Source organism: Natator depressus, chromosome 3 (genome assembly GCF_965152275.1).
Source record: "Natator depressus isolate rNatDep1 chromosome 3, rNatDep2.hap1, whole genome shotgun sequence".
Taxonomy (NCBI): domain Eukaryota; kingdom Metazoa; phylum Chordata; order Testudines; family Cheloniidae; genus Natator; species Natator depressus.
The window spans coordinates 34,406,305-34,422,858 of record NC_134236.1 but is presented as its reverse complement, the minus strand read 5'-3'; the positions used below and the strand labels follow the sequence as shown (position 1 = coordinate 34,422,858).

The 16,554-nt window shown below is 43.1% G+C and overlaps 1 long non-coding RNA gene across 1 annotated transcript in view; it reads right to left on the bottom strand.

Annotated features, from left to right (window-relative positions):
- Window positions 1-16,554, bottom strand: part of LOC141983809 (uncharacterized) — a 45,058-nt gene that overhangs the window by 12,356 nt on the left and 16,148 nt on the right. Inside the window, exon 3 of the long non-coding RNA XR_012638518.1 lies at window positions 1,011-1,150. This is a non-coding gene — a long non-coding RNA (uncharacterized LOC141983809). The remainder of the gene's footprint in view (window positions 1-1,010; window positions 1,151-16,554) is intronic.

The following is a 16,554-nucleotide window of genomic DNA, read 5'->3' as shown; positions in this document are numbered from 1 at the left end:
AGGAGTATATTCAGAAAGGCTGACACCAAAACTCTCTCATTGCTTCCGCATTTTTGGATCCACATAATGGGCTGTAAGTGCAAAACTGAGTAGTTGCATCGTGCTCAAAATTAAATCCAGGGTGCAAAACTGAGAAAGTTGTTGATTTGCACCCCCCGATTGGGTAGTTAGGGATGCAACTCTTCAGATTTGCACCCTGGATTTACTTTTGAGCACAAAAATGAGAGAGCAAATTGTGAAAATGAAAGGGAGGCCTTCCTTCTGAAGATGTACCCCTTTGAGTATGCAAACATCAGGCATAATATTAGCAGTACCAAGAAACAAAACAAGTAAATATGAACTATTTATCTAGACCCTTAAATGGCACACATCACTGTAGTGCCTAAGCATCTATCACAGGATCGGAGTATAAAAGACAGGAAAAGAAATATTATAATGCAGCATTTGGCTATGTACGTACTTATACATGGCAGGGACTGCCATGCTGGATCAGATCTAATTCAGTATATATTTTGTAACATTGCAGACCTCTTGGTCTCAATGATACCTTGTGGCAATGGGTTCCACATTCCACCTGTGCATTGTGTGAAAAATAAATTCCCTTTCTCAGTTTTGACTTTGACCATTACTCAGATCAAACTCTTACATTTCAAACATTCCATAGATGTATGCCATTTAGAAAGAAAGGAACCAAATGTGTTGATGCGATCCATTAATATCAATTAGGATTTATCCTAATAGTTCACTACCTTTTCCCCTAACATGAGATATTTACGATATTGCCAGATTATAGAACTTTTCTTTGGAGTACAAGTTAAAACAGCAATAGCATTCGATGTAGAAACTGATTAGTAACAGCATCTAGGTGTCTATAAACAAAGGCAGGGCTGGCTACTAATCTGAGGAACCCAGGAAAGCGTGGCTTGGCAAGGATTTTATATTCTAAAATAGCTGCTTCTTTTTCAAAAAACAAATGATAGCAGAATGGGAGACTTAAGAGAATTGAGCACCTTTGTAATGTCAGCTACTGCCTCAGTCCACTGCATTGTTGGGATGTCAGGAAAGGGCCCCAGGAAGGCTTTGTGGCACCGCAGCCATGGGGCGCTACGTGATTGCTGATGACACCAGTGCAGATGATCCTATGCGACATCTGAGCAGAAAAGGCATCTATTATAGAACGTAGCAAAATGAAAAAGGGAGAAAAAAACCCTCACGTAATAAAGAATCTTAACACCTCTATCTATGTGAGCATCTTCCACCCCTAGATGTAGGCCTCAATGTTCCTAGCATCAAAATAATTCCATCCAATGGTCACAGCTATCCTCTTATGGCCCACATTTTCAAAAATGCATGCACAATGCCTGATGACATACAAGTCAAGGTGTTTTTCATGCCTAGGCATGGGTATTTTCAAAGCCCTGAACTGCACTCATGAGCTGGGCCCATGCAAAAGTATGTGACCACTTTTTCTCTTAAATTGGTCTTTATTTCTATAGCAACATCTGCATTCTGCCCTTCATGAATTAAACTACTGACACCATTGCAGTGATGCTTCAAAACTGAAACTCCAGCCCCAATTCTGCTCCCATTGAAGTCAATGGAAAAATCATCACTGACTTCAGTGGAAGTAGGCTCAGGCACACTGTTTATTAATATGCTCATACGGCCTTAATCATGTTCCCATTAAAGTGGATGTACCAGAAAAATGTTTCCCTGAAATGTCTTAATTTACTACAATAATACAACTCTCTGTCACTTGATGCAGGGCCAGAACTTGCCCTTTGGATGAAAAATGTGCAAAGGAAATGTTCTCAGTGTATCTCTGCACATTATTAGGGCAACAAGATTTATACCACATCCTGGGCCTGTTTGTTCATTTTTCAGTTGCTGTCTCTGTACAGGGCCGTTTCCTTTCTTTGCACATGCTCATTTTACACAACTTGGATAATGGTAAAAGTGAAGGAAACTATCTGGCACTCATCACCCCAGTCATTGGACACCTTAGAGAATACATCCCGCTATGTGTTTTCCATATATATATAGAATATCAGGGTTGGAGGGGACCTCAGGAGGTCATCTAGTCCAACCCCCTGCTCAAAGCAGGACCAATCCCTAATTTTTGCCCCAGATCCCTAAATGGCCGCCTCAAGGATGGAACTCACAACTCTGGGGTTAGCAGGCCAATGCTCAAACCACGGAGCTTTCCCTCCCCCTAATGCCTGATGCCTTGCCTTTCACTTGACTTATCAGCCTGGAATCCATGGCTTATTTGACCCTGCACCAGTCTAATCCAGCTCAAAAACTGGAAATACCACTGCAGCAGAGTTATGTTTCTGCATGTAGATATATATACAGCCTCCATGGAACTGGAGCTGCTTAGCTCTAGGGCACAGACAAGATTTGAAATTCTAAGGTAGGAATCACCAGAAGATGACACATAGCTGTTTGGTGACCCCTCAAACATTGCCTCCTTCCCTGGAGACTGAGTCTGTGAGACCACCCCCTCCCTTTTGATATTTTTGACTGTGGGTGCTGAGAAGTGACATCAGGATGGGTGGTGCCTCTGTAGACATCCCAACTCTAAGGCACTTAGGGGACATGATGGCTCCAGCAAAATGACAACCAAGGAGATGGAAAGGGTCAAGAGACATATAGCTATTGCCTTCAGCCACAGCAGGATCGGATCTTAACGTTGCTTCCTGCACTTCATCTCAGGACACATCACACATGTATGGCATTTTCTAATTGGGTTTTCTTGGGTAAGTGCAAATTGTAATCAATTATTTGTTAGCAATGATGTGGTATGACATACATCAGAGGATGCATAATGAGTTAATATTGTTGGAGCATCCTTGATATTCAGAACTTTCTGATTCTGAGCGCTTCAAATTTCAACATTAAGATATCATTAAAGGCAATTATTTGTATTTTATAATGACATTAAATCATATGTGCACACTTACAGCTCTGTGTAAATAATCATAAAATAAATCTAAAGAGTCAAAATAAATACGATGGGTGAAAGCCTGTACCCCGAAAAGCCACTGACCTAAACATATACTTATTGCAATCCATATGTATTGTAGGCCAGATCCTCCCTTGAAATCAAAGGGTTATTATGCCAGTTCAGCTATTTGAGGACCTGGCTTTATATATGTGTATATACACAAACACACACACACATATGTGTGTGTGTATGTGTTTGTGTATATACACGTATATAAAGCCAGATCCTCAAATAGCTGAACTGGCATTATATATATATATATATATATATATATATATACACACACACACACACACACACACACGTACACACACACACACACACAAATGGTATCATTGACGCTGATGAGTGAACATTTCATTTCAGCAATGAGACATGACTGAGCCAGCATCACTAGATTTTGTAGCTAAGTATGCTTCAGAAAGACTAAAGCACAAAGCTCTAATCTAGACCCACGCACTCAGCCTGGACCTGAAAAGACCACTTTTGGTAGTGATTAGATTAGCGATAATCCAATGGAAACATGCACCCCCTGTGTATCATATTAAAGAAATAATTTTGTGATGTGGACAAGCTCCGGATTTTTAGTATCCAAAAACAGTCAGAGGAGCATCTTGCAGTTTGTGCTGGTTTTGTGCACATTCAGGATCAAATGTGCAGAAATTAACTTAACCCAACTTTCAAGCATTTGAAGTTCCATATTTTGAAATGTTATCAAACATTCTAAAGTTTGTGGCTTTATAAATATTTTTCTTCAGGATTGCTTTTCACTTTTTTAAAACTCAGCTTTCCAGAAGATTTACGTAATGCTTTACATGTACAAAGAACAGCATGGACAAACTAATCATGGTAAACCTTACAGGATTTCTGTAAGGGGTGGTAAAAAATTATTGACTCTATTTTACAGATATGGAACCTGGCACAGAGATGAAAAGACTTGCCCAAGGTTACATAGTAAATCACATTTGAAGCTCCAGGTTTAGAAAGTAAGATGTTGTGAAGATCAAGCCTACATTCAGCCCTCCAAATGATGATGTCTCCTGAACTTTCCACTCTCAAATCTGCACACAGCTTTATCTCTATAGGTGCAAGCAACCTTACCTGACATTGTTTTAGACAATGCCTTTCATAAATTTAGGCCCCAATCGTGCAAAACTTAAGGAGCTCCTTAAGTTTACAAATGTGAGTACTCCCATTAAGGCCTATCCATGTTATATGATCCCCAGGGCTGTAGTATCTGAGCACCTCACAACCGTTAATGTATTTATCCTCAACTCTTGCATGAGGCCGAGAAATATTCCTACTCCCATTTTACAGATGAAGAATGGAGAGACTTCCCCAGGATCACACAGGTAATCTGTGGCAGAGCACAGAGTTGACCCTGGGTTCCTGAGGCCCAAGATAACACCCAAGCCACTGGACCAGCCTTCCTCTCCTAATCCTCTTCCTTGCAATGAATAAGAGGGCATGGACCTCTTTCCTGGCACATTCAGATGCAGAATATCATGAAAAGATGCAAAATACACCGCCCTGCTGGAAATTTAGCATTTGTATTCCCTGACTTTTGGTGACTGCAACTGTTAACCTTCAGGCTACATTAATACAGTTATTGGTGTGATATAACAGCAGGGGTCTCAAACACGTGGCCCGCGGGGTTATTTTCTGTGGCCCGCCAGCTCTCCACAGCCCCCCCGTCCCCCCCAGCATTTATCTAGAGTGGCTCCGGCCCAGTGCGCACCAGGGAGAGGGCAGGCTCCCTCCCTGGCTGCCTGCCCTGCCCCCGTGCCTCTCCGGGAAGCGGCCGGGATCTGGGGGAGGAGGGCCACAAGGGTCTGTGCGTTGCACTGGCCGCGCTTCCAGGTACCTCCCCTGAAGGTCACAATTGGCCACGGTTCCCTGTTCCCGGGGAAGGGGTTGGAATGGGGGCAGGGAAGGGGTGGGAAGAGGTGGGGCAGGGGCGGGGCCTCATGGATGGGGTGGAGTGGGGGTGGGGCCAGGGCAGCAGGAGGGGGGTCAGTGGTGTGACCCTCGGGCCAATGTACTAGTCCTCATGTGGCCCTCATGGTCATTTGAGTTTGAGACCCCTGTATAACAGTATAAATTGTGGCATAACGCACTATGAGAAAGTCAATAGAACAATATTTTGTGGTGAGTTGGGGCCAGCAGGTCTGGGTCTCAATGAGCCCATATGATGTAAATGTCATGTAGTTCATTTGTATTTAATCACAGTATTTGGAAGTATTGAACTCCATAAGTAACTCATGAGAGTTTCACATCAATGGGAGCAGGTTTTTCAAAGAGCTCAGCAGCTTCATTTCCTTCATTATCATGAATATTCAAGTTTGATACATTAGTTTCAGATAAACAGCCTCGTAAATGGTTTTGATTTATTTGAAATTTCTATGTCTCCTTTACATGAGTCAAGTCAATTGTCAGGGAGTGTCTCCATCCTCTATGTCTCTAGAGTCAGTTCTTAGGGCCAGATCCTCAGCTGGGGTATCAGAATAGCCTTACTGAAATCCTATTATGCTGCAGTTTTCCTTTAATTGTATTAACAGTCCGTTCTGTTTCGGTGCTAAACTTTATGATAGTGGGTTTGTAGGAGAGTAAATTCTCAGGAAAGAGCTGAGGTCAGTGAAGAAATAACTTCACACATTTTATTACGGAAACAAAGACCAAAACAAAACAAAAAAGCAGTGTCAAATGGGCGTTGATCAGGTACCCTAAAATATCGAGAGTTAAAGAAATACTGCACATAAGCATTCGGACCACCACATTGCCATATAAAAGAGCTACTTTATCAGGCACTTTGACTATAGCTTTATCCCATCTACACAGAGAGCTAATGTGGCCCAGCAGAATGTGCCCAGGAAGTGAAGCTGGGAGTCACTCCGGAATTCTAATCCTAGAACTGCTGCTGACTTTCTTTGCAGCTTTGAGGAAAGCCATTTAACTATTCTGTTGACAAGTTCACTGCTGGTGCAAGCAGGCACAACTGCATTACGATCTGAATAAATTTAGCCATGAGCTTCGGTTAGCTGTAAAAGAGGGATATTTACTTTTCCACCTTAGCGGGGTGTTTTGAGGATTAATTGGTTACTGTTTGTACATTGCTTTGAAGATGTGAGGGGCTAAGTGTTATAACTGCATGCTATTAGTGACCTTAACTCTTTCAGCAAAACTAATGCAATATCATTGTTCTGAGTCATCCATCATTTAACCTCTTTTGTAGAATGTGGATATAAAATGCAACCAGGAAATAATTTACTTAAATCTCAAACCTTTCCTCACATTAGTCAGACCCCATGAGGAAATGGCAAACAGTGTGTTCATTTTAAAGATGGCAACTGTCAACAGAAGAGGCAGGGAAATCCATCAATTTTATTCTCACCCTCTTTAAATTAAGTCTTTTGGTAACTTAGCAAATGTCACCAGTTTACTTGCATTTAAGAAGAGAACCTGTACTCTTTTTATCTGGGGTGCTTGTATGGCCCCCATTACCACAGCATCCAAGTTTTAGTGTATTTATCCTAAAAGCACCCTTGTAAGGTAAGCTGGTGCTACTATCATCCTTTTATGGATGGGAAATTGGGTCACAAAGGGACTAGGTGACTTGCCCAAGGTGTCACAGGATGGCTATGGTGAAGCAGGGAACTGAATTCAAGTCTCCCAAGTCCCAGGCTACCATTTATTCATACAATAAGGATAATAACATTTCATTACCCCATGCATCCAAAACTAAAGTGGATCTTAATTCAAAACAGCTGAAATTGATCATGTCGGCAAAGCAGGCAGGTCTGCTGATTGCCTAAGCAAAGCAGGTGTGTCTACGCAAATATGGTTTGCTCCTGAAGGCTTTTCTCCCATGTGTTTCAGACCACTGCTTACATCAGTTTGGGATCTACCAACTGCATCCCTCTTGTATACCACATAGCAGCAGGCCCAAGAGCAGCACTAATGCCCAGGAGGAGGTGAGCTATTCTATCAGCCGCAATGTTGGTGTGCAGCTGCTGCTGTGAAAACGTAGATATTATGACAATAGGAAGAACGATAAAGGTGGCACGTGGTCTGATATGCCAAGACCCATCCTGAGGAAGGCTAGGTGGCTTCTTTGAATATGGCTTCACCTAAGAGGTTGGGCAAAAGAAAACCCTAAAGTCTTCAGCCAAAAATAGTAATGACAAATAAAAAGAAATCCATGGAGGAGCCAGCACAGAATGGAAGTCTGTGTAGGTGGTATTTAAAAGAAAATAACGAATGGGAACCATGTTGTCGTCACATCACGACAAAACATAACGCTATGTAACGGCTCAAAAATTTAAAAGCAGCAAGGGCCGTTGACTGGATGTGCTCTATCCATAGCCAATAGAAAATATACAGGCTGGAAATTTAAGCAGATTCTTATAAGATCGGGGATTACATGGAGTGTTCAAGATTTGGGTTCATGAATACATGAATGTTCCATCATTGATCCAGAGTGGGAGGAAAGCTGGCTGCAGATCAAATCAGAATTTTATATTCCTCTAAGATAGTGCCAGACACTAAGATTTCATCAATATAACATCTGAGGCACAGAGACAATGCATCATAGTTGGATAATCCTATATTCAATTGATTTTGCTGAAGACAGGACAAATAAACTACGAATCAGAACATTCAATGACTCATATCAAAGATATAAATTGAAAGTCTACTCTTGTACTGCATACTGTCTAGCTGAAGAAGTTTTAGTTTGGAATTTCCCACATTAAACCCTGCTGCTGCTGCTTGCAGATATACTAAATGCTAACTTTAAACACTGCTGCTTCTTTCAAGTTGGGTTTTTTTACTCTCTTTATAGTATCTTTGGGATGCACATCCTTCTCCAGGGAAACAGAGAGGTTTGGAAAAGAAATAAATCACTGAAATGCCTCTTTTGCTTCAAAAAAAACCATGTCATTTAGCTTTTCCTAACCAATGGTTTTTTTAAAAATGGATTGTCCTTTTTCATAATGATGCTTGTGCAATGTTGACTAGTGCCCTAAGAAATCATTTCTGAGAAGAAAGGTAGCCTTTCAAATAGCCCTAGGGACAGGGAAGAACAAAGCAAACACACTTGCTACCTGCTAAAGGCAACAGGGGTCAGCATAGCAGTCTACTAATATTGGAGAGGTAATAATAGAAGGTACCGGAGGCTTTGTTTACATTGACTGAGAGAAGCGTAACAAGGAGAAATAACCCAAACTGTAAAAGGGAAAAGAAGATTAGGATACACTTTAGAAAAAATAAAACCCCTAATTCTGTAAATGACTCTGTGTGGGCTGACCCGTGCAGAGCTCCGTCATGTCTTCATGGAGTCAGTTGCAGGATCAGGGCCTAAGACTGAACTAGATGAGTTCTAATGCTGTTCAGTTTTCCCTAACCCAACCCGTACCACGCTCCTGCTGAATCTGTGTGCACAGCCTACAGTTTTGGATGTGTGCACATAGGTATTCATTAGCTATAGATACATGTGCACACACTTTATTTGTGACCTGTAAAAGTAGTGGCTGCTTTTAGCCAATGGACTGGACATTATGTTTGGGATTGATCTTATTAGCAAACCAAAGACCAAAGTGACTAGATTAAAATAAGTTGGTCTTTAGTGTAGAAACCTGCCTGACATTGCCTTCTGCATACAGGATGCAGGCTCTTTCAGTGATACAGAGCTTTTACATACTTTTTGTCACTGACTGGGGTGTGGGCAGTCAGGCCTAGTGCTCAGAGCTGGAGTCAAAGGCCAGGAACAGCACCAAATGTCAAAGCCAGAGTAAGGAACCAGGCAAGGGGGCAGGACAGGAGCCAGGCTGAGAACAAGACAGGATCAGGACAGGAACAGAAAGGTTGTAGCTGCAGGCATGTGCGTTGAGCAGCCAGAGATCAGTTGCTGTTGGGCTTAGGAGCAGACTTGCTGACCTCCTCAGGCAATCGGGTCGAGTGATCAATCAGGCAGCCCTGCTGTGGCTCAGCTGTGCTTATAGGCTGCCCAGAGACTAGGTAGGCTGCCAGTCCTCATTCCTGATACTGACCTTCCAGAGAGCCCATGTTGCCTGGAATTTAGGGTGAAATTCTGTGCTGTGCCTCTTAAGAAATGTAAGTAGGCCGGAGTGTGCATAAGCTGAAATTCAGCCAGGACTCACGGTTTACAGCACCCTTTCCAATGTGAAAAATGCCACTGGAATCTTTAATGATCATATGTATTCATAGCCTTAATTTTATGTCCCATCTCAAATATTGCACCACAGCAGCTCCAGCAACAAGTTGGGGCATTGGTATGTAAGCGAATGAGTCCTGGACTTGTTCTTAACCTAAAGATGAAACATAAATGAAGATTCCAGAATGAAGATTTTTCAAGAAGACTGTGTACTCCAGGCATTTGAGCATTCTTGTTACTTCAGACCTTATTTGCAGAAATACACTGACCGGTGAACAATTTGAATTGGAGCCGAGTGAGTTCTTGCCCTTTCAGAATAAAGCATGTTCTCCTAGGTCTGCATTTACCTAAGCATTTTCTAACCGGCTGGGGTTTTTTTAAATAATTATTTACAAATTAGAGATCTAGTGAATAAACTTTCAGAGCAGGAGCACTCCATCCCTTTACAAATATACACAATAGAGCTCATTATTTTTCTGTAAAACTACAAACACCCGTCCAAATAATGACAATCATTAGAAAACATTCAGGTCTCTCACTTAAAATCTCTGCCAGCCACTGATAACATTTTATTGCTGCATAGAAGGGTTGATTAAAGCTTGTAATAGATTTAGTGAGGGTGAAAGATTAACAAAAAGGTATTTATGGTAGATACACTAAAACATAATATGTTCTCAGTAAACACTAAGGAAACCCAGCTCTCTACCATTTATAGGAGATGTTGCTCAAGATGTAGTTTTTCATCTGCACAATGAAACCGATAACAGGTTTCAGCATGTTGCAAAGAAGGACAAAAAGGACAAGAGCATTTTCCCTTGGGAGTCATATGACAGGGCAAACCAGAAAGTATGCTTCGCGTTCTCTCTCTCGCTTCCTCACACACATACACACTATGAAAAGATTCCTGTGCATAGTTCTGCCACTTGGGAACCTGGGCCACAGCCCCAGTCCAAATAACTGCAATAGAAAATTAAACCAAAGGCTAGACCATGAGATAATGTTCTGCCCTGTGTAAGGAGCAGAGTGTTATTGTGCTGTCTCTAGAGCAAGACCAGGAAGGACCTTCCTGGTTTCCCTGTTGTTCCTGGGAGGAGTAAACTGCAGTGGGCCTAGACCTTGCACAGCATACATTCTCCAAAGCACTGACACAGCCACGCCACCCTATGCATTGGGCAGCCAGTTCAGAGCTTTGACCTCTCCCCAAACTGCCCCTTGTGCCCATCTGTGCTGGGAGGCCAGCAGCAAAGCAGCAACTCCGCAGAGCCTCCTACAATAGTGTCTATGACGCAAATACCCACAAGAGCATAAGGAGGTCATAGCCAGCCCACAGTTTGTCCCTAAAACATATTTATTTTCGACCCAGTATTATGGACTATTCACAGCAATTAATTTAACAGCATGTGGCTTCCATATTCAAGGAAGGCTACATGAAAGGGCAGCTTGTTCCCGGTACAAACTAGCTAAGCATCTAGCAGCTTCCATGGAGGTCACTAGGAGAGGCTGGACGCTCAGCACTGCTGAAAAGCAGGTGATTTATTTAGGTGCCTAAAACAAAGCAAAAACATAGGCACCTATTTTTGAAAATCTTGCTCAATATTTCTTGTGCAGGCTAGAGACAGCACTCCCCAACACAGAAGGGCCGAGGCCATGAAAACCGCTTATCAGGAAAAAGTGATCAGCTTCTTCACTGCAAAAAAAACAAAAAACAACCAACGAAGTGTGAATATAAACAACTCCACAGTACGTGTTTGTCAACAGATCTATAGACGGATACACACATACACGGTCTATAAACACTCTTTAACATGTGCCTTGTCAGAGAGGTCAAACTGTGGTGAAGCAGAACTAGGCTGTGGTTAAGCCAAGCAGAGAACCACCGTCTGCATTCTGTGAACATGTTTGTAAGTTACAGCCCTATGAAGTGGATGACAGATTACAGAACTGGTGAATGTGAATCAGCCTGACCCGCCCGGTTCCTCAAGTGCACTACGTGGGCGACGCTCACTTTGAAGATGACTGTTAGCTTCATGGCGAAAAGTGGATTTTTTTTTAAATGTCAAGTAATGGTCATCTGGAGAGTGAGGGTTTAATAACTAAGGTTGTTGATTACTCCAGACTGAAACCCTGTTCTCTCTTGGGTTTAACCATCATACTGGTGTCATATCCGCTAGGTGAGGCCAGTCCCATCTTCCGAGGTGAAACTTTACAGTGATTTCTCTCTCTCCTCTATCTTTCATACCAGCAGAATTAATGAAGCATTGAGAAAAAAAATCAAAATATTTCCAGATTGTTTAAAGACACACAAGCCCGAACAGACGTAAACAAAAGCTTCATATTTATTTGCTGCTGTAGTGAGTCAGAATAAACAAAACAGCTTTACCTGAGAAGCTGGCATCTGAAAACAAACACTGGGTGTTTGACAACAGGCAGAGCAGGTTTTTAAGTGAGAAATACAGTATTGAGAATCAACACAATGAGCCAACAACCTTTACTCAGACAAGTAAGCCTTACTTACCCAAGTAGTCCCACTAAAGTCAAGAAAATGGGGAGTAACATAATGCAAGTTGCCTGCTGCACGTATCCCACTGAACTGCCAGCTGAATCCTGCTTCTACAACAGTTAAATGCCCTCTAACAGCAATATTTTACTTGGAAACAATAACAAATTAGAAGTCCAGCAAATGTTGGCATAACAGGCTAAATCAGAAAAGCAACATGAGGAGAGAAAAAAACTGGCGCAGACATGGATCTATACCTATCCAGTTCCAATACCCCAGCCATCACCTGGGTATCTGAACACCTTCAGTGAGACCCAAGATGAAGACTTTGCCACAGGTACAGCAGAGAGGATAAATGGGATCATGAAAGAGACTACCAAAAACCTGGCTGTTATTATGGAGCCCAAATCACTCAACAACAGGCTATGGACAAGTTTTCTCTCTGAGTGGATACTTTCACACACCAGCTATGGGAAGCAGAGAAGCAATCTCAGCTGTGGAAGGGATCTAAAGCATATGAAAAAATAGATGACTTCTCCGAGAAAACAATTATTCTGAAGGACAGAGGAATGCGGCAGAGAATTAGCTCCACCACAACAACTTCCAAGCTTTAGATTTCCTACAAAAACCCTGACTGCGCCTTTTAACCCGACTCTTGCAGCCATCACAACTGTGAAAGTTAGAGTACCAGGGAAATCTAGCTGTAAAAAAGTCAATGTGAATTTTGCCATTGCCTTCAACAGGGCCAGGATTTCCCCCTGTGCCTTTTAAATTAGAAGCTAACATGACACAGGCTGCAGGCCACAAGCAGGGATCACATCCACATCACCTGGATTCAGCTGAACAGTTTCTGAAACAAGGATTTCCTTTGTTTGCTGCAATGAAAATAAAAGATTCGCAAATCAGAGATAAAACAATTACTTTATAGCAGAACGAAAAGGAGTACTTGTTGCTCAAAAAAATTGGTTAGTCTCTAAGGTGCCACAAGTCCTCCTGTTCTTTTTGCGAATACAGACTAACGCGGCTGCTACTCTGAAACCTTTATATCAGAATGTCACTCCTGAGCTTCATAGTTGCTCTTAGTCCAGCCTGGAAACTGCAGCGTGGTAAGAGCTGTGGCAATGCAACCTTTTACCCAGCCATCTTCAAAGCAGAGGAGCAAGTGGCAATCCCAGTTGAAAACAATAATCTAAAAACTGCAGTAAAGAATGCTAAAGATCTCACTGCTAAAACAAAAGGATCTGATCAGCAGAACAATAGCTCTGCACAAAACCCAAGGAGATGCTGTAAACTGTGTTTCCTCTCGCTCAAGTGTAGCAACTTTTCTTACACCTCTTGGTATCAGAGCTTCCCCCTTGTGCATTTTGGGGTTGGGCACGTGAGGGGACAAAACTGGGTCCTCTGTATTCATTAGAACGTGATGCAGCTTTTAAAAAAAGATTTGGGGTGAGATCTAGGCTCCCTCTATGTCAATGCAAAATTCTACTGATTTCAACTGAGCCAGGATTTCACAATTTCACCTCTGGAGTCTAATCCAACGTCCACTGAAGGCAATGGGAGTCTTTCCACGGGGCTCTGGAACAAGCCCTAAATGAGGAAATGATTACTCTTGCTATGTAACCAGGACTTCCACCATTTTCTCTAGAAACCTGCAGACATCTGAAGAGTTTTCTTTTCTTATGAATCAGTTTGGTGTTCTACAGAGTGATGTTCATGCCATGTAACCAAATCCGTAAGCCACTCTTTTTTCGTTAGAGGCCAGGGGTCATTTTACAGCAGAGCTTTTAACTCACTGTCTATATTCTCGAGGAAAAGTGGTAGACTTTGGTAATTTTTACACCTAACTAGCCTGCAAGAAGAAACAAATACCGTACAGGGAGTTATTACTAGTACCAGATTTTCAGTATCACCAGCCTCAAGAGATCTAAAATCATGAGTCAGACCCCCCCCAAAATCATGAGATTGTCCCTCCGCTCCCCAAAAAACCATGAAATTTTAAAAAATACTCTATTGTGCAGTTTTTTGGTCTTTTTATTTTTGAAATCCCCCTGCCCATCGAGTGTGTGTATGTAAGAGAGAGAAAATGAGTGTTGCCCACTCTCCCAAATGTATTGGATAAGATGGTTTTGGCCCCTGCTAATGGGAGCTTTTCACCGCCACATCTGCCCATCCCCTGTCCAGCAATTAATTCTAATGGAAGTGGGAGCTGAGTGGGGACAGTTCAACCCCCATCCATTCATTCTCCCTCAACTCCAATCCTCAGTACCCATCCCCATCAGTTCAGCTCCCCTCAGTTCATTCCTCTAGCCCCCCAACCCTTCTGTTCTGCCCCCCATCAGTTCAAACTCCACTCGCTCCAGGACAGTCCTCCTAGCCTCATCTCTACTCCTCCTGGGGTTCTTCACACACCCCCTTCCAAGCCAAGCAGTGGGGGCAGCTCCAGGGGTCTTCTCCCCTCATGGCCCTTCCCAGGCTTGGGAGGAGAGCACCAGCCTGCCCCCATTGCTCCCAGGAGGAAGGGGGGAGCAGAGACACCCTGAGCAGCTGGGCTCTTTAATACCCTCCTCACCCATCCCTCCTGTGAGAAAGGCTTTGGTTTGCAATGGGGAGGGGCAGAGGGAGAAAGCTCTGCCTGCAGCAGCTCTGATTAGTTATTCTGCCCCAGGAGGTGGGCAAATGGCTCAGGCAGCCAATCAGAGGGCTCAAATTTACTAGCTCGCTAGAGCTTCTCCTGTCATTGGAGGGGCTCCCTCCTCAGCCAAAATCATGTCACTTGCAAAAAAAAAAAATGGAGAGAATTGGCAACACTGGATAATTGTTTTCAGTGTATCCACAATATGCTCAGCCCATTCACTAGGGGCAAACATATATATGGCCAAGGTGTTATCTGGCCACATTAGTGGTACTATAACATTTTTAAAACATCAGAAGCCCCTGGATGACAATGGAGATTGCACAGGACTCCATGAAGCCTAATGTGAAGATGATGAGAACGTAATTTAAAGGCAGTCGGATTGCACAGGTCTCACTGGGGATCTAATTTGACCATTCAACTCTTAATGGCTGGTGATAATGTGTGAGAAGGAAGATTCCAGCTGGGCTCTCAGAGTTTTCTGGACTGACCCCTCTTTATCTGCCAGCTAAGCACCTTCAAGATGGAATCAGTGAGACTCAATAACCATGGAAACCCACAATGTCACTTTTTCAGCACACTTTCTGAGATGTGCTGAACTTCAAACTTCTAGAAACCCTGCTTCAGATTTTAAAAGCTGACTTACTTATACACACACACACACACACACACCATCTTTAATGAGGAGAGAGAATTTAGTTTAAAAGAATATTCTTTCTTGATTATTCCATTGTCTCGGGGTCTTTCCCATTCCATTACTCAGCTGGTGCAAGGAGGAAATAGACTGAATAATCTGAGGCTTTTCCCTGACATAAAAGGAAATCCCTTATTATCCTTCTGCAAATCAGAAGCCCAAAATCTTAATCTCTCCATTTGGAAATTCCACAGGTGGGTAGCTCTGGCGTGATATGTCTGGGACTGAGCACATTTCAAAGTGAACCACAGAAACAACTTGACCGAGAAGCACTAGAAGCATCCATATGTGCATTTTGCATGATGTGCATTTGGATCTAATGCATCCAAGGGTGCTGAGCTGGCTAACGTGATTGCAGAGCCATTGGCCTTTATCTTTGAAAATTCGTGGCGATCGGGGGAGGTCCCGGATGATTGGAAAAAGGAAAATATAGTCCCCAAGAAAAAAGGGAAGAAAGAGAACCCCCGGGAACTACAGACTGGTCAGCCTCACTTCAGTCCCCAGCAAAATCATGGAGCAGGTCCTCAAGGAATCCATTTTGAAGCACTTGGAGGAGAGGAAGGTGATCAGGAACAGTCAACATAGATTCACCAAGGGCAAGTCATGCCTGACCAATCTGATTGCCTTCTATGATGAGATAACTGGCTCTGTGGATATGGGGAAAGTGGTGGACGTGATATATTTTGACTTTAGCAAAGCTTTTGATACGGTCTCCCACAATATTCTTGCCAGCAAGTTAAAGAAGTACGGATTGGATGAATGGACAATAAGGTGGATAGAAAGCTGGCTAGATTGTCGGGCTCAACAGGTAGTGATCAACAGCTCGATGTCTAATAGGAAGCTGGTATCAAGAGGAGTGCCCCAAGGGTTGGTCCTGGAGCCGGTTTTGTTCAACATCTTTATTAATGATCTGGATGATGGGATGGATTGCACCCTCAGCAAATTTGCGGACAACACTAAGCTGGGGGGAGAGGTAGATATGCTGGAAGGTAGGGATAGGGTCCAGAGTGACCTAGACACATTGGAGGATTGGGCCAAAAGAAATCTGATGAAGTTCAACAAGTACAAGTGCAGAGTCCTGCACTTAGGAAGGAAGAATCCCATGCACCACTACAGGCTGGGGACTGACTGGCTAAGCAGCAGTTCTGCAGAAAAGGACCTGGGGATTAAAGTGGCTGAGAAGCTGGATAGGAGTCAACAGTGTGCCCTTGTGGCCAAGAAGGCCAATGGCATATTGGGCTGTATTAGTAGGAGTATTGCCAGGAGATCAAGGGAAGTGATTATTCCCCTCTATTTGGCACTGGTGAGGCCACACCTGGAGTATTGTGTGCAGTTTTGGTCCCCCCACTACAGAAGGGATGTGGATAGGGTGACCAGATATCCCAATTTTATAGGGACAGTCCTGATTTTTTGGGTCTTTTTCTTATATAGGCTTCTATTGCCCCCCACCCCCTGTCCCGATTTTTCACACTTGCTGTCTGGTCACCCTAGATGTGGACAAATTGGAGAGAGTCCAATGGAGGGCAATGAAAATGATTAGGGTCTGGGTCAC